This window comes from Talpa occidentalis, unplaced genomic scaffold (genome assembly GCF_014898055.3).
Source record: "Talpa occidentalis isolate TD23 unplaced genomic scaffold, MPIMG_talOcc4v2.1 talOcc4.7, whole genome shotgun sequence".
NCBI classification, from domain to species: domain Eukaryota; kingdom Metazoa; phylum Chordata; class Mammalia; order Eulipotyphla; family Talpidae; genus Talpa; species Talpa occidentalis.
Window position 1 is genome coordinate 24978670 of NW_023605083.1, and position 18180 is coordinate 24996849.

General features: G+C 40.6%; 1 long non-coding RNA gene across 4 annotated transcripts in view; it reads left to right on the forward strand.

Annotated features, from left to right (window-relative positions):
- LOC119230583 (uncharacterized) overlaps positions 1–18180 on the forward strand; it is a 230447-nt gene that overhangs the window by 50649 nt on the left and 161618 nt on the right. The window contains exon 2 of one of the 4 annotated variants that reach the window (XR_008549577.1): positions 7692–7888. The exons of the other annotated variants lie outside the window; for them this stretch is intronic. This is a non-coding gene — a long non-coding RNA (uncharacterized LOC119230583). The remainder of the gene's footprint in view (positions 1–7691; positions 7889–18180) is intronic. 4 annotated transcript variants of the gene reach the window in all.

Genomic DNA, 18180 nt, shown 5'->3' on the forward strand with positions numbered 1-18180 from the left:
CAACTATAACTGGTACAGGGCAACCCCGATATGAACTGGGGTGTGTCCTCACCCATGTGCTTAAAGGGACTTATAATAAGGCTCAACTGCAGGCACACACACAAAGGTTAATAAGGGGAAATGAAGAAATGAATAACTCTGAAAGAAAGAGAGGGAGATAAATTGGTGAATGTGTCCTACCAGTTCCACTGGGCTGGAATCCCAATGGCATGCTGAGAGTCGGTGAAAAGCCAAGAGGACCCCCAAATCCCACATGTCTGGTTTTACACCAAACCTGGCTGCTTAACTCCACCCTCAGTTCCCAGCAACCCTCCCTTCAGTGATGATGGGATTTGTAGTTCCTGTGTCTTGACGGCTTTGGTCTGGAGTGAGGGTGGAGTCCGCAAAACTTGTGTGGAGTTTGCTCAGGACATCCTTTCTTTCCCCTTAACATTATTAACAAGTATGAGATTTGTTATTATCGGAAGATTGGCAAAGGAATTACAGGTCTGGAACCAGGCTTAGAAGAGTGAAGGCTGTGATTCTCCACTTTGCCTGCACAATCAAAACACCCTGAGAGCTTTTTAGGCTATCAGCCCCCTGGAGTTCTACTCTAGACCAATTCAGTAATAAGGTCTGGAAATGGGTCCTGGGTGTAAGCATTTTTGAGTTTCCCAAGTCATTCACATGTTAATTGAGGCTCTCTTGGTGTCTAGCCTGAAGTCTGGCCCAGCCATGGGTGGTATAGAAGGAAAGCTGTGCTGTAAATTTTGAATGGACCCCACCCCTGGGGAGCCGGGGATGTTGTGGTGGTTGCTGTAGAAGAAACAAAAACAAGCCCCCTTTCTTCAGTGTTCCAGAACTGCCTCCCCTCCCTGTCTGCACTCTCTGCATTCTGCTTTTGGGCGGGCAGCTCACATCCAGCTAGATTTGTCAGCTGTACAAGAGCCAAGGACCATGGCAGGTCAGAAGCTCTGCACAGCCAGACTGCTCGGAACCCAGCTGGCATCTACCTAATCAGTGACGGATGATATCTCACCTATCGCGTGTCTTTATGAATCAATCTACCAACAGGGGCACTTGTTGAACACCTTCTGTGGGACCAGCCTCGTGCCAGGTGACTGGAGGGCAGCAACCAGATAGCGATATGACTGCAGTTTGGGAGTAAGTTGCTATTGTTTTGTTTGCTTTTTCTGTGGGAGCCAAAATTCAGGCTTGTTAAGTGGTAATTGACAGTCCTTTCTTCTAAGCAAGTTTCTCTTGGATTGGCTGCCAATAGGAAGTGTATTATTCCTCGGAGCACTATAGCATTCATTTATCGAGTGCCCACTCAATTATGAGGCATGACAGAGTTTGCCATCTAAAAGAGGAAAGACTACTTAATGATTCCTAGAGTCAGAAGTCTGGAATAAATGGATAGACAGATCAAAGAGTTAAGGGGCTTCCATTGTAAAGGGAGAAGTACTTTGAGGAGGAGCTGGATCTTCTACTGAAATCTTAAAGGAGCCCTTGAACGGGAGGAAAGAGTATTTTTGAGCATGAAGGAATATGATTTCAGCTCATCGTTGCATGGAAGACAATGTAGGCCATGGTTCTTTTGCTAAATCATAAGGGGGACAGATTTGATACCTGGTAGAATTTGGAATTCGCTTTGAGCTCTTAAGAATTATTTTCCCACCCCAGGGGAAATTGGACTCTCTCAGAAAGTATGTTTGTCACAGCAATTTTCTGTCCCTGATTGTTTTTCTGAATGGACATGCCCTGCCTGTGATGAAAATGAAAAATGTCACCCTTTGAGAGAGGTTTCCTTCTGGAGTTGAAGGATGGTTGATGGTTATTGACCCAAATTGAGCAACAATTGAAGATTAATGGCCCAAATCAGACCTTGTTCCTAAATTGACTTGGCTTTGCTGTGTGAAGAATATAATGGAAACCTATTAGGGTTTTTTTCTTCAATATTTTTTGACTTAATATTGGTTTACATTACCATTTGCATTATAGGAGTGTAGGATCCCACCACTTCAGGTGTTGTTGCAATAGTGCACCCACAGTCCACTACCATAGACCCTTGTGCTCCCTCCTCCCTTTGATCCTACCTTCCCCCCTCCTCCTCCCTCTTGTTGCCCCCATTCCACAGTCAGCTTTCAAGGATTAGTTTTTTGGTTTGACTTTACCTGAACCTTTGTTTTCCTGTATTCTACATATAAGTGACACCATCTGGTATTTGTCTTTCTCTTTCTGAGTAATTTTGCTTAGGATAATCCTCTTCACTTCCATCCATGTTGCCATGAATGGCAGGAGTTTATCTTTTTTGATAGCTGAGTAGTATTCCATTGCATATATTGGGTGTTCAGAAAAGTCCTGATGCATTTTTTCTGTTTTACAGTGAAAACATACATCATGACTTTTCTGACAACCCATTATATACCACATCTTGATTCCTTCATCTGTTTGGGGGCATTTAGATTGTTTCCGTATCTGGGCTATTGTGCTGCAATAAACATAGAAGTGCAGGTTTCCTTTTGAATTAATGTATTTCTGTTCTTCAGGTAGATACTTAAGAGTGGAAGTGCTATATCATATGGCAGATCCATTTGTAATCTGTTGAGAAACCTCCACACTTTTTTCTCTGAGGGTTGGACCAGTCTACATCCCACCCACCCTGTGGGAGAGTTCCTTTTTCTAAACATCCTCCTCAGCATTTATTGGTTTTGCTTTAATTATTGATTTGTGCCATTCTCACTGGGGTGAGGTGGTATGTTACTGTGGTTTTGATTGGTGTTTCCCTGATGATAAGTGATGATGAACGTTTCTTCACATGTCTGTCGGTCATTTGTGTGTCTTCTTTGGAGAAGTGACTGTTAAGTTTTGGAAGGTCATCTGGAAGCTCTGATCAGTGGTCATAAGTAGATAGAGATGGATTTGTGGGGAGCTGTTGGGGTTGTAATGAAGTCGTTTGGAAATGAGTTAACTTGAGCTTGCTGAACTAATACTCGCCTTTTGTCTTCTTTTTGATAACACTTCAATATCACCAATGTCCTTCTTTGCAATCAAAATTTAATGCCTTTTCTGCTACAAAAAGTAACTTCCCTGAGAGCAAACTTACAGTTTAAATATTTGAAGTGGCTGCTATGTTTGTAAAATTGCACTGGAATATATGCGCTGATTTTTAAATCAGGTTCTTTTGGTTCTCTTGGTAAGCTCTGGAAAGGCACATTTCTGGGAATAAATGACTCAAGGCGGAGAGATGACTATTTAGCTTTCTCTTTATATCCTTCATTACTCGCTTTCTCCCCTTTGCTAGAGACTTCAAGAAAGAACAAAGAGGTGAGGTAGAGAGAGCTGGTTAGCACAACTGAAAATCAAGGAAGGTCATGAAGGATCTTCTCTTCCTTTTATAGTGACTCCCCAGCACTCACTTGGCTGGAGGGGAAGTTTTCTAAAAGTGATGTAAAAAAATGATGGCTATGTCTTACATAGTGCGAGAAGAATGTCATGAATTTGTGCACGGCCTTTCTTCTGAGAAGGTTCAAAGTACTCTGCAAACATGACTTCATCACTCCCTGGGAGGAGGCTCTGGGCTGACTCCGAGAATAATCCTTCTTCAGCATTTTGCAAGAGCTCAAGCACAGATCACTGTTCTTACCGACTCTGAGGGAGTGTCCCTGGATTGTGCTAGTCTTCTGAGTCCCACATATGGAAATGGAAAGATGACTTAATATGAAAGGTAGACAAAGTCTAAGTGAGGGCCTTTGATGAACTCTACATCTTATGCTTTAAAAGGGCATTGTAAATTTTCACAGTTTCTTACTCTTTTCTCTTAAAAGGCCATGCGTAGAGCTTGCCCTCCACCTAACTTTTTTTTTTTTTTTTTTTTGAGCAAGGCAAAGATAAAATGACAGACTGAAACAAGCGACACCTAGTAGCTGAGTAGCAGTTGGTTATCATGATGACACAGGAATGCATCAACCTGAGGTCAAACCTGGTGTCTTAGGGAGAAACTGGTTGCCTTGAAGAAAGAAACAAAGACATTCTATGTCCCTCTGTTGTTTTGATTGGAGTCTGGTGGCAGAGTGCAGTAGTTAGAAATTTGGTTCATGACTTGAATGAAGAAGTGGTAGTTATAATTTGTAGTTGTTCTAGTGCTTGCTTCAGTAGCACATGTATCAATAATATGTAGTACTTATATATTTTTTTCTATCTTTGCAAGGAAATTTTTAACTACAGCCAATAAATGCTTATTTTCCTTTTATTGACTTCACCCTCACATCCTTCCCACTGCCTGGCCCCCAGTTCCTGCACTGCATTCTGCTTGGCTCTCAAGAAATCACAGGAGTTCTGCTCATGGAATAAAATTCACAGGTTGCAGGGAGAAAGGGAAGTGTGCCTTGTAGATTTAATGTGAGTTCCTCAAATCAAGTTCCCTTTAGGGAGAGATTCACTGGAGAAATCTTGACAACAAGGAGTATTTGGAAATTGAAGGTGAAAATAGGAACAGTTAATCATCAGGTCAAATTCTCTTCCTACTTCCTTGACTTCGATAGGACCTAACTTGAGTTTATTTTGACAAATAGGTCTGATACCCTCATGGCTAGAGCAGTTGCTCCGTGAGAGTCTTTATTCACTGAAGTACCTCTGAAGCAAATGTTACTGGCCCTTCAGTCTTGCTCAGCAATGTGTTCAAACATTCAGCTGTGTCCAGACCTGGTAGTGTGCGATGTTGGGTTTCCAGCCACATCTTCAAATCAACTGTGCCTTTTTTTTATGTGGTGTTTGGGGGCCTTCTTGTGTTTTTCTCCCTGAATACTCCCTGTTAACTTTTTAAAAATCTTCTGGGGGCTATAGTGGGAATCTGATACATGTGGTGGATTAAATAAGAGACTAGAAAGGTTGATGGGTTTTACTTATAAATGAATTGAAAAAGTTATTTTCTCAATATTCTCTGTTGGACACATTACTCTTGCTGAGAAATTTCTAGTATCCTCCCATCAGATTAACCCTTAGTCTGGACACTTGTAGCCACCAGCCCCACCTATTTCTGTGGGCACATCACCTTCTCTTCCAACACAAAGCCTCCTGCTATAGCTCTGTGTTTTCTCAGGGCTTATCTGTGACCTTGGTTGCCTAGTATCATGTGTGCATGTTGTGGGCGGGGCGGTGTCTTTGAAATTTTTGTTGTTATATACATAACGTCATATCCAGTGGGCTTGGGGGGGGGTCACAACATATTACTATTTGTTTGCTATGTAGCTTTACCTTTCTTTTGTTATTTTTAACCTTTTAAGATTCAGTCTAGTCTCTTCAACTGAATGGACGTTCCTGTCATGTTTGGTTCCATAACCAGAGAGCCCACACGAGGCGACAGCACACATACGCTTAGTGATCAGTGCAGGCAGTCTGTACACAGCTGTACTGACAGTACCTTCCATAGGCTTCTGAAATTCCTCCTGGAGTCAGAACTCAGACCCCAAATGTTTGAATCCTTGATTAAACTCTGTCCTCTGGGGGGAGCAGCATGGACTTCTCATTGCTGTAACACTTGATACTGGAATCTGAGTGTGACAGGGTCTGGAACTGGACACAAGAGATACCTGTCTTCCCCTGAATTTGCCACATGGAAAGACGTTAACAGTGGCAGATAGTAATATGATATAAAGTTAACATATAATATTTGAATCCAATTGTGTATAACTTTAAGCCCTGAATTTGATCTGTAACCCGTGCTCATGGATGTGTAGTTACGTGGACCAGCCACATTCTTCAGCTGTGACCTCTGTTGCGTGGGTGCTGGGGTGCATGTCTGTGTTATGGATGCCACACTGGCCCCTGGCTCCCATATCCATCCCTCCTCACAGAGCTGAATTCCAGTCACAGATCAGAGTCAGTGCTGGAAGGCATGCAGGAGAGCAGTGCACCTGCAGTGGCATGCTCTCGTGGAGTTCAGAGGCAGCCTCCAAGGAGAAATGACAAGTTGCCCATGTTTGAGGAGGGAGAGAAAGGACAGCCTTTGTGGAATCAACATGGGGTTCAGAGCAGAAAGACCTGAGCTCTCCTGCTGTGATCAAGAGCATCTACTAAAAAGGGGCCCTCTTGATATATCCTGCTCTTCTGCAGAAGCTGTAGGACTTTTGAGTTCAGAATGAAGGAAGAATAAATTGGTAGTGTTTGATAATTCCAGTATGAAGTTTACAGCCACTAGATAAAATTTTAAATTGCCCGGGCATGTTGCCTTAGTCAGTTGCTGAGTAACAGGGGTGTGTGTGTCTGTGTGTGTGTTTGTGTATATGTTAAAAGGATTTCTGACCCTGTTAATGATAAACTATTGTCAAAATTGTAAGTAATGACCTTGTATAGAGGATGACTTTAGTTATCTTATTGAAGAAAAAGAGAATGAAGTTTTCAAAGGGGTGTTACAGAAGGGATTTGTTTGACACTGGGATGACTTTGCAGCATTTTCCATTTTCATCAATTTAATTGTGATGTGACCTGTGCTGGTATTTGAATTAAAAAACTGGAGTTTGTGTCTAAGTTTTACTACTCCTGAGTTCTGTGCCCTTAATAAAACTGTTTATGGGCCTCCCTGGTGGCGCAAGGGGTTAAGCACAGCACTGTAAAGCTATCGACAGCCTCTGCAGCACAAGTTCGATCTCTGATCCCCCGCAGCCAGGGGGCTATCCACATGGCACAGCAGACCTCTCCTGTCTCGCCTGCTGCTCCCCTCAGCAGTGTATTTCAGTCAATTGGCCTGTTCTGTTCCCTACTCTGTCTCTGGTGAATCCTCTCACCTCCCGCACCTCTGGCCTGTACCCCAGTTTTTGTATGCATAAATAAATCTTTTGAAAAAATAAAACTGCTTAACTCTTAGGCTCACATTCTGGAATTGGGGAAAGGATATCATCCTTGCCCTACCCAACTTTTACAGCATTACATCTAGCTCCAAAGAGGGAATGTATGTGTAAGTGATAGTAGTTTTTATGGAATATCCAGTGAGGCTATGACAGGGTATTGATATTCAGAATTAAAAATACAGGAAGCAGAGTGATTAAGGGCTAGTGAATTTTCATAGGGCTTTAGTGACACTCCTACGAAGTGGGGGACCAATGTCTCAACTCCTCCAGGGAATTTTAATATACTGGCAGGTTCAAGGACCACTGCCCTCAATTATTCAGTCCTGGGCCCACACCTGTGCTCCCTTTGCCTGTCTTTTACATGAGAGCTGCAAACAACAACATCAATAATAAATGTCATTATTATTTACAATAGTAGCTACCATTTTGGCATGCTTACTGTATGCCAGGCGCTTTTCCAAATGTTTCACTTGTGTGTATGCTTTGAATTCTCACAAGATGTGGGGGTACTTATTATTGCCATTTCCAAGTGTCAAAATCGAGGATTAGAAAGAGTTCAAACATGGGCCTCCCTGGTGGCGCAAGGGGTTAAGCACTGCACTATGAGGCAATCCGCAGCCTCTGCAGCACGGGTTTAATCCCCGGCTAGGAAGCAACCCACATGGCACAGCAGACCTCTCCTGTCTCACCGCTGCTCCCCTCAGCAGTGTATTTCAGTCAGTCTGCCTGTTCTGTTCCCCACTCTGTCTCTGGTGGATCTTCTCACCCCCCGCATCTCTGGCCTATACCCCAGCTCTTGTATGCATAAATAAATAAATCTTAAAAAAAAAAGAAAGAGTTCAAACACCTAACTATGTTTTCTAGGGCAGTTATCTTCTATTGGAAGAATCTTTCGGTCTTTTGGATCAAAGGAGCGTGTCTGACTTTTGGCTCTATGGCTAACTAGGAGCAAGAAGGACTCATAGAACACTTATCAACAAGAAAAGCACCTGGGGATTTTAAAGATCTTTGAGGCAGGCATGCCCTGGAAAGAGAATTTGGCTTTCTGCTCTTCTAGACAAGTGAGTCCTAATCGAGTCATACTTAAAAGCATGTGTTTGGGTTTTGGGCAGACCTGAATTTGAATCCTGTTTCTGTCATCTGGTAGCTGTGTGGCCCTAGAGGAGGTATTCATTGGTCTGAGTCTCAACACAAAACTGGGCAGAGACCTGCCATAAAGTTGGTGGTGAAGAGCAATGAGATTGTTAGTAAAGAGCTTGCAGGATTCCAGGGACATGGTAAGGACTCACTCCACTTAACTATGGTGTTTATGGCAATACAATCATCCTTGAGGGCTTATTTTTGTAGAAGAGGCATTAATCACAACTGCAGGTACACAGAACTCTGTGGTAGGCTTTGCTCCATTTCAGAAAAAAAAAAAAAAATTCTAGAAAGTAGTTTAGGGGAGAATCAAGCCTGAGCATATTGCATAGAATGTTTAAATATGAAAACAAACGTATTCCCTCTGACCCTCAATGCTTAGCAATATTTCTTCTTCATACTTCATATCGAGTCCCTGGGTCTCTGAGTAACTCAGACCATATGACAAGGATACAATAACCTTTGTGCAATTGGAGGTATGTGCAGTGGCTGCCGTGGAATGACAGGTTTGTCATCTCATGTTACCATCTCCCTAGCTCAGCAGAGTTAGAACCCGTTGCTACTCTGTGTGGACCAGACCTGGAACAGAAATTTATGGATGGGATTCTTCCTTATCTACATTCTTTTCCTAAAGAAATGAATGTTCACATGTCCTGATGCTGATGCAAAACAAGCAGTAGGTACATACATTTTTCCCAGGATGAACCGAGTGAAAAACAAAATATTTAGTGAAAACATTTTGTTGACTTGAACTTCTTTAGGAGATTCAGCTTTCTTATGGAAAACAGCCCTGGATTCTTAGAGCAGACATTGTAGGATGGAGGACTATTCTCCTTGATCAGTATTGTTTTGCCAAAGGAGATGCTGGTTGTCTGTTTCACTAAAAAGTGAAAGGAAGTTCTGATCATAAGCTGCCGTCAGCTCATGAGAACTTCTTTAAATTTGTTTTCCTTTACAACATTAAGGCGAGTGCTTTTTAGAATAGCTATTTGTCTCATAAAGACTCAAAGACAATTAAAATAAATAAGAAAGCAAAACATAATGAAGACTTCGGGGACAGAGAAATAAGGCAAAATTGGGTATAGAAAATACTGTGTGCCTATGGAACAAGAGGACAATTTCATTTGTTTATGTGATTTTTAAAAATGATTTTTCTTTGGAGTTCAGTTGTCCCTGGCACTGGGAACAGAAGTCAGGTTTCTCTTAGGTACTCATAAAGAGGATATTTTCAGCTCTGATGATCAATTTCTTAAATGCCCCAGAGTGATTGCCACTGAATTATATAGGACTGTTTTCTATAACATCCCTTGTTGGCCTTTTGCCAATGTATAATCCTATAAAGGAAAAGAAAGAACCTGCAGGCAATTTCCCATTTATACTATTCATTTTCAGCTGAACTTTTGCAAAATATTGAGCTGCAAGGAGTTAGAGGTCATCTCTGATAAGTACCTGGAATGCAATTCTTCTTCGCAGATGGCAAAGTACAGAGCCACTGGCTTGAAACAGTTCAATCAACTGGGGCAGAGATGACATTCCTTTATAAATATAAAAAGGAACCCCAAAGGTATTGGCATCAGAAGAGAAGGCCACCCACCGCTGCCTATAGAGGGGCAAGTGTATTAAATAAGATACAGAAAAGGAAAAGGAAGGAAAGAAAATATAAGTGATAATTTTATTAACAAGATAACCACTAGCACTTTTGTGTATTTCTTGCCTTTTTTCCTCCCAGGGGTAATGTTAACTCAATCAGAATTAGCATACAATTTTATATAATTTATGCAACCAAGGAGCACAACCTAAGGTATATTTTATGGTATTGGGGTGTGTGGGGTGCTGTGATGTAATTCCCACGATGGCTTTTGACATAAAGTGTGTTGCATACATGCATGTGATGGGTGAGTAATGCTCTGGGAAAATTAGAGGAGAAAGCCACTTAGCTGAGTGGGTGATCAATAAAGAGATCAGAGGGTTTGTGAGGAGCTGTGGGTGAGACCTGAGTGCAGCAGGAGTGGAGCAGAGACTGAGACTCACAAGGTGAAATGACTGTGAGAGCTGTGAGAGCAGAAGCTCTGAGAGCTTATAGCCGGCATAGCTCCCCATAGATTGTGGGGCTGAGGATTCAGTTTTGTGCATACCCTAAAGGGAGACAAGTGTACCTCCTTTAAAAAATACAAGCATGTCTATTTTTGTGCCTTTCGTATGACGGGGTAAAACTTGAACATTAGATAGGGTGAAATAATGGTACTATTGCCAAGTTTTTTCTCTTAGTGTAGTTTTTCCATGAGTCATTTTTTTCCAAAGTCAAGAATTTTTCTTCCTGTAGGAAGGGTGGGACATAAGGGTCATGTGTTGATTACACATGTAATGATGTCCATTCAGCTATCCTCCATGTGCAAACACTTCTCAGTCATCCACTGTTCACTTTGTGCAATTTTGTCTTTTCTCCCTCCCAGAATTAAAGCCTTTCAGATGCATAAACGCAACCACATCTTCACTGAAGTCTTGTCTGGAACAACCTGTAGGCTCCAGTATTCCTCTGCTGACCTAGTACAGACTTTTTCATCCTTACACTGTATTGCTTTGAAATGTGTCACTTTTTTCCTTTGCTACTTTGAATTACCTTTTGTTCCTGGAAGGGCTGCCTAAATGCATTTTCTTAGATTCCGTGGTTTTCTGTTGGCCAGATGCTGTGGTAAAATTCCACCTTATGCAGGGACTGAAATGTGACTATCAAGTGAGGGAGGCCACACTTTTTTCTTTGTATCCTATGTGGCTTATAGAAATGGGTCCTGCTGTGTGTGATCGCTTTGTTCTCAGACAGCCTGTAAAGGTGAAGGAAGGAATCTGTCAGTAGATTGTGTCAGTCTCTTTTGTAGTAAGAGACTATTTCTTCCGAGGAAATTCAACCAAATGGGACCCTAACCATCTAAAATCTTCCTTTCCCAATAAATTAATGTAGCTATCTAAAAAGACACAATGAAATTAGAATCTTTCAATTGATTTAATTAAGCAGCTGGGATTAATGAGAGGATGTATTTTGCCTGCAGTTATGAATCCTCCTCCACTGCCTAGTATTCCCTTAATGAAAGGAAGCGGTCAATATGTTTGGAATTTTTTTTTCTTTCCAACATTGAAAATATTATGAACTGCTAGATTTACTGCCAGCTATTAAAATATTTTAAGAAATAAAACCCTTCCAGCTTTCTTTTTTTTTTTTTCAAGATTGATTTATTTATGCATACAAGAGCTGGGGTGCAGGCCAGAGGTGCAGGGGGGCTGGGGTGAGAGGATTCACCAGAAACAGAGTGAGGACTAGAACAGGGAGACTGACTGAAACACACTGCTGAGGGGAGCAGCGGGCGAGTCAGGAGAGGTCTGCTGCGCCATGTGGGTAGCTCACTGGCCAGGGATAGAACTCTTGCTGCAGTGGCTGCGGATAGCTTCATGGTGCTGACATTTAACCCCTTGCACCACCGGGGAGGCCCCCAGCTTGCTTTCTTATAGCAAAAAGAAATGCATTTTTGGACTTGTGGCATAACAGATATGCTATCACCAAGTGGTATGTTTACTGCCTTTACTGGTTCAGAAACATCGATGCAGCGAAGGTACTCCATCATAGAAAAAGTCAATTTCTTGACATATTGAGTCTGAGTTTAATTATAAAGTGAACTCTTTTCTCCAGCTTCTATTGTAAAGCAGATAAACAATGCCATGCCAGACTATATAAATGAATGCGTATGTCTGATAAGAGGTTCAGATGCTTCCCTGTTCCCTGGAATTCTGGGAATATCATTGTATTTTAGCTGTTGACTATAATTCCCTTCTCTCCTTTGGAATCTTGGGTAACATCATTCTAGGACTTCTCTGAGCCTTTCCCTGGATTCTAAGCGTGTCTGTCTCTATATTCATGCCTTCTAGAACTTTGCCTTTCCTTTAATTTGGGTATTTACCCTTCTGAAAGTTAGATTTCCTGTCAGTTTGCCTCTGGGTTCCCTCACGCAGTCTTTCAGCACGAATCCTTTCTCCTTTCCTCTCTTTCACCCCCATGGAGCTCACCACCCACTCTCCGCATTTCACCCCTTGAGTCTTAACCCACTTTGTCCTCCCCCTCTCCATTATTTTTTGGTTTCTTTTTAATTTATTAAAAAATATAGAAAACCCCAGGGTATAATATAACAACTTGTTCACACCGTGAAAATTTATAGTTGACATTTTAATCTAAATTTTATCAGGTAAAAATTACAGAGAAAATTAAAGTCCTCTTTAATGCCCAGGTCCTGTATTTTTTCTTGTTCTTCCCAGAGGCAGCCTCAATCCAGTGTGTGTCTCATAAGACCAAAGGCTCAATGGTGGACCTTCTTTGCGTAGCCATATCAACTGGGACCCCACCGAAGGCTGGCTGCATGCTAAGGGTCATCAGTTCATTACTGTCCTGTGGGGGCTGTGTGCTAGGGAGGGGCTGTGAGTATTCCCAAAGTGAATTTAATAAACATTACTCTTACCCAAACTGTATGGGAAAATCAACAGATTGAATGGCTCATGGGGTGAAAAGGAGGAAGAATCAAGTGTACAGGACTTGAGCAGATGCAGTCTCTTCAAGTCACAGGAGCTGTTCTAGAGGGAGTTCTGACTCCCTGGTCTCCCACCTATATAAGCAGAGCGATCCTTAGTGATTTCTTCTAATTTTCCTTTCCTTCCAGGAGTCCTAATTTGGGTCTCCGGCACTCCTGACCTCATTCTTTATTGTTCTCTTGGCTTCTTTTGGGTTCTAATGTCCACATTTCTAACCCTGGATCATGGCTATCTCCTTATTTCCTGATTATGTGATGGTTTGGCTTTGATGTTTTTAAATGTACATCATCCTCAAGCTGTGCTTAATTTAGTTGGGGAAACTCAGTAATGGGATTTATATAGCCTACTCATCCTAATCCACCATAGCATGCTAGGAGACAGATAGGGAGATGATTAAAAATTTACTTTACTCTTAGATCTTGCATGTCTTTTGCCTTGACAAAAGCCTGACAAAATTTTCAGCATCGCTTCTCAATTTTGTCAAATACTAGGGAAATATGGCAGGAAATAGATTCTAAGAGGTGCCTGAGATTCAGGGTGAAGGCTGGAGATCATATTTGTTACTGAAAAAAAAATTCTACATAGTATCTATTAAAAGATATTACTAAAGAACAACTCTGCTTATTTTTACATATACTATTTTTGGTCTTATGACTTTCCAGTGACTAAAGCTGTGTGAAGAAGAGTAATTGACCCACTTTTTCTCCATGCTATTGTGCCACCACTTTTTGAGATTGTTATAGTGTTTGAGGGCTGTTTACCTAATAACCTAAGCAAATAACAAAACACCAAACAATGCAAAACAAAACTTTTCTCATCCTCCTTGAAAGTTGGAACATGCTCCAGATTCAAATTACCAGACCTCTTAATCAGTGCCCTTTCCTGGCCGCAGAAGAACATTGGGTACAGTGACATGAGGGCATCTGGCTTTCTGGGTTCTAATGTGAGCATTACCATCTGGGGACCATGGAAAAATCATCTAACCCCTTTGAACCTCAGCTTTCTCATGTAGTAGAAGATGATGATACAAATCTATCTTAGTATGTTGAGGTCAGCAAAGATTGTAAAAGGTTGTTTGGCAAAGAGATTGCCATAGAACCAGTACTCAGGTATGGCTGACTCGAAATACAGTTCTTCCTCTGCCTCCTCTCCTACCCCCTCCTCCTGAGGCAAATGGTTCAAATCACAGCAATGTCATGGGGCTGCCTGGGCTTGATCTTGGCTCCACACATTCTTGTCAAGTCTGGAACAAAGACTTTCACCTTTTCAAGGTTATTTCTGAACAGGGAATTGATGATGGTGATGATGATGATGATGATGATGATGATGTACCCAAGTTGATATCAAGTTTTAAAATACTGCCTGGAGCATAGTAAAAAATACACTAATTATTATTTATTAGTATAACATGATTATTAATAGTATCTCTTGGTCTTAGGTCCATGATGGATTTCTGGGGTGCTTGCAGAATTGAAGTGCATTTGGAGTAAACTTCAGTGTTTAGATGAGTAGAGACATCTTAGAGAAGACACAATGTCTTGATTTTTTTTTTAAATTAAGTGAGTCTCAAGTGATCTTTAAGGTCCCTTTAGTTCTAGTAGAGCCCGTAGGATGATGACAGGGAAATGGAGCTGCCTTAGACCTCCTCTTCCCATTAGCTGCTATGGACAGGCAGGCAGGACTATGGACTTATTTTTTTTCCTGGACTTCTCCACATCCCCCTGTCCTCACTTTCCAAAATGTAAATGGACTCGAGGAGGGTTCTTGCTTTGGCTGCTGCCTGTCAATCCACCCCTTTGCTGTGTTAGAGTTCGTGGAAATTGGCTGGCAGTTGTTTGGAAGCAAATCAGGACCTAGTATTGGTGCTGGGGAGAAGCTTCAACATCAATATGTGTAGAGTAGGTGAGAAATACCCAATAACCAACTGCACATTTTAGAAGTTTTGCTGAGCTCATTCCTTTGCTGGGTCTACCTAGGATACAATCTAAAGCCCTTTTTCTTTGCCCTTAACAAACATAGACTCTATAACCATACCAGCTCTTAGCTTGGCTTCTTCCAATCACTAATTATGTTGAACCTGATCCATACAGGTTGTAATAGTTGCCTGTGTGTCTGGTGCTTACTGTCTGCTCCTTACCTCTAGCATGTTCAAGCCTCATGACTTGAACAGCAGCTCACACCTGGCTCCCCAAACCATTGAAAAAGAGTCAATTTCCTTACTCATGGCCTATAAGCAAGTAGACAAGGTTCCTCACCCTACAGCATCATTTTAGGTTCTCTTTCTATCCTCTCAGCCAACGTGGCGACAGTCATCTTCTCTGTAGCATAATGACTCATACAAGACTCTTGTCCATACCCAACAGAGCTTGTGCACATTTTCTGAAATGGTTTAAATTAGGGGGTTATACAAGTCATTACCCCAAGTCATCAAAACACCAATTAACTCAATAACCGTGACATTAAGCCAGCTGTTTCCCTGGGGAATATAAAATTGGAAGCCAGTGCTGCAGTGTGCTAGCTCAGCTAGAGCTTCCAAGAAGTAAAATTAAATATTGCAAGTGTAAATATTATAGTTCAGAGGGGCAATGGACTACCTCTCCTTTGGGGGGAAGTGCTCATGGCTACAAAGAGAAATGTACAAAAGGAAAGAAAGACAAGGAAGTATCCAGGACTGGGGGAACATCTTTACAAAGGAATAGCTATACTTACCATATTGAGAAACAGTTCTGGTTAAATTTATCCTTTGACAACAATAATATAGAAAATAAGATAATCTTGATAGATATTGACTTGGTGTGGTTGTATTCCTTTAAAAATATACTTGAAGAGTAAACCATATTTTTCATAGAAATGAATTAATTTGATAAAGGAACTGTAGAAGACTTTTTTATTGTGTTATATTTAATTTTTTACTTTATTTTAATTTTTTATTTAAATTATTTTTGTACCTGTATATGATTTAGAGGGATGGACTCACACCTTCTCAGTGCTATGCTACCACACACCCCCTCCCACCACTGGGGCACCCATAATTTTACTTACAAAAAGTATTTTTATACTTCTGTGACTTGTTTGATTATTTAGTGAAAACCTAGGTTTTTCTTCAATATAGAAGTTCTTAAGTTCAGTTAATATAAAAATCAAACTAGGATTTTCCAAACAAATGGAGGTTATGCAAATACTACAACCCAAGACTTTGGGAATTATTTTCTGACAAAAATTAATCTGTGGACTTAAATTACTTGAAAAAATATAGAAAAGTGTCTTATAAAATATATGTACACATTCATATTGTAATCATACCTTGAGGATTTTAATATTTTACTTTTTTTTACATAATTTAGATCATATCATATGTAATTTTATCCTATATATAAAATTTCATTAGTGGTGTCTCATTCTTGAAATTTTTCTTTGAAAATGTTTTAGCACAAATGTGTCAAGGTATTTCATTGTACACCATTGGATATTGCCAATAACTAAAGTTGCAGCGAACATTTCAGTATATTAATCTTGGATTCTCTGCCTGTTTCTTTAGGATATATTCTTTGAAAGAGAATCAATTTGTTTAGGCATCTACATATTGCCAAATTCATTTTGAGGCAGATGATACTAATTTTCACTCATTAAAGTTTAGGTGAGCTCTCTATTTTTTGTACCCTCAATGCAACTGAATATTATATTTTTGATCAAATTGCTCTCAACTTTGGCTTCACATGGGAGTCAGCGCAGGAGCTTTATATAAACAAACCAATCAAACCTATGCCTCAGCTCTGTCCCAAATTAATTAAACCAGAATTTCTGTGGAGTTGTGAGGCCAGGGCTTCTTTTAAGTTTAAAAGTTTACTTTAACCTTTTCTAATTTAGTAGATGAAAAACACTTCAAAACCCTTTGTTATCAAAGCACATAGGAATCTAAATAATATATGATTGCCTCACTAGCTAAAAAAAATACTGTAAAATTATGATTCTGACCAAAATATTTTGGCTCAAGTTGATTTTCATGTTCCTGGGGGGGGGGAAAGACCATTCCTGCACCAAAATAATATTTCTCCTTCACAGCCCTGTGATCTCACCAATTTTTAGAAAAGTTTTGCAGTACCTTTATTACATTTCCCCTTTCATCTCTAATTTTATATTTATATGCATCTTTAAGAAGTAGTAAATTTAAATTATCTAGCTTTTCTCATCACTGTTCAATTATTTACCAAATATTTCATTTATTTTGGCATTTTTAACACCAGGCCATACGTGGTCAATGCAAGTGTTTTTTCTGTATCTTACTGTAACACTATTTCTCCATCTTCTTTTTGTTTGCTAGATAAATATACTACAGCAGACTATAAGGAAGCCTGATAAAAATACTAAAGGAGCCCTATAAATAGACCTGTCAACTTTTGTGATGTTCCAGACAGGTTCTGGGTCCTGCTTTGATTGTTGATCCTGGCAGGCTTTTTTCATGCACCCTGTTACAGTAAGCTGAAGTAGTATATTCTACCCTTCAGTGAAATATTAAATATTTTCCAATGTGTGGGAAGTATATGAAGGGGCTGTTTCCTTCTCACTTCTAGTAATCTTACCTCAAAATCTGAAGTCAGATATTTCGGTGATCTCCTGTAAGGGTATTTCCTTATTTTTCTCTTGTCCCCGGGCCCCACACCTCACTGTTTCCTAAGAAGGTGGAGACCTCCCTTTCTTACATGCCAAATACTTCCCTATAGTCTCTAGTAGCCAGCAGTGGCCATAAGACACAGTTTTGTCCAGTCGCAGGTAAACAAAGTTGTGCTGATGCCTCTGGGGGACAGTTTCATTTTCTGAATAAAGGTACATCAGTACTGGAGCCCTTTCTCGTACATGTAGCATAGATTTCAGAGGGGATGCCTGGATTTTGTTGACTGTGTTGTAACCATTAGGTAACAGCCCTAAGAGATAGACCAAGAGAAGAGTAGTGACACAGGTTGTACTCTCTTTGAACCGCTAAACTTAGGCTAACTATTGCCTGACTCCACGCTTCTTTCAGGAGAAAAAACAGACATTGTGAATTTGGATGGATTATTTTGTTACAGTCAGCTGAAAGCAATCCCGCTCACCCAAATATTAGTCAATATCACACTTAGCTATTGATTGTAGCTGGGTGTTTGCTATTTCTTCCATAGAAAAGCCAAATCACAAAGGCCAATGGGACATGGCCCAGATCTTGTTATCTCTCTCCCTTTTTTCTCTTCTCTTTTGGTCAGTGGTCAGGACTCGTAGGAACTTGTGCTCAGAATTGGGGAAAGCCACTGCCGCTTGTTGTCTGTCTCTGAATGTTTTCTACCTGTGTTGGTAGGTCAGCTTGCTTCACTCCAAAGCAATTTAAGTTTAATTCAAATAGAAAAAACACCAGGGAGCTACTATCTAAACCAACTTCCCCAAACTTTCACCTTTGATTTTGGGCCGATAAACACAAAAATGATAGTTGTTTGCTTCCTTGACTGCCATTATTTCTTTTGGATTTTTGTTTTTTTCCAATCCTGGTGAGGTAGGAAGCTGATACTTAAGGCAGGATATTGATACGTCTTGCTCTAAATACATCTACACTACTCCAATCTTGGCATGATTTCCCTCACCCTTTGTGATTGAAACAGTTTCAGTAATAAAT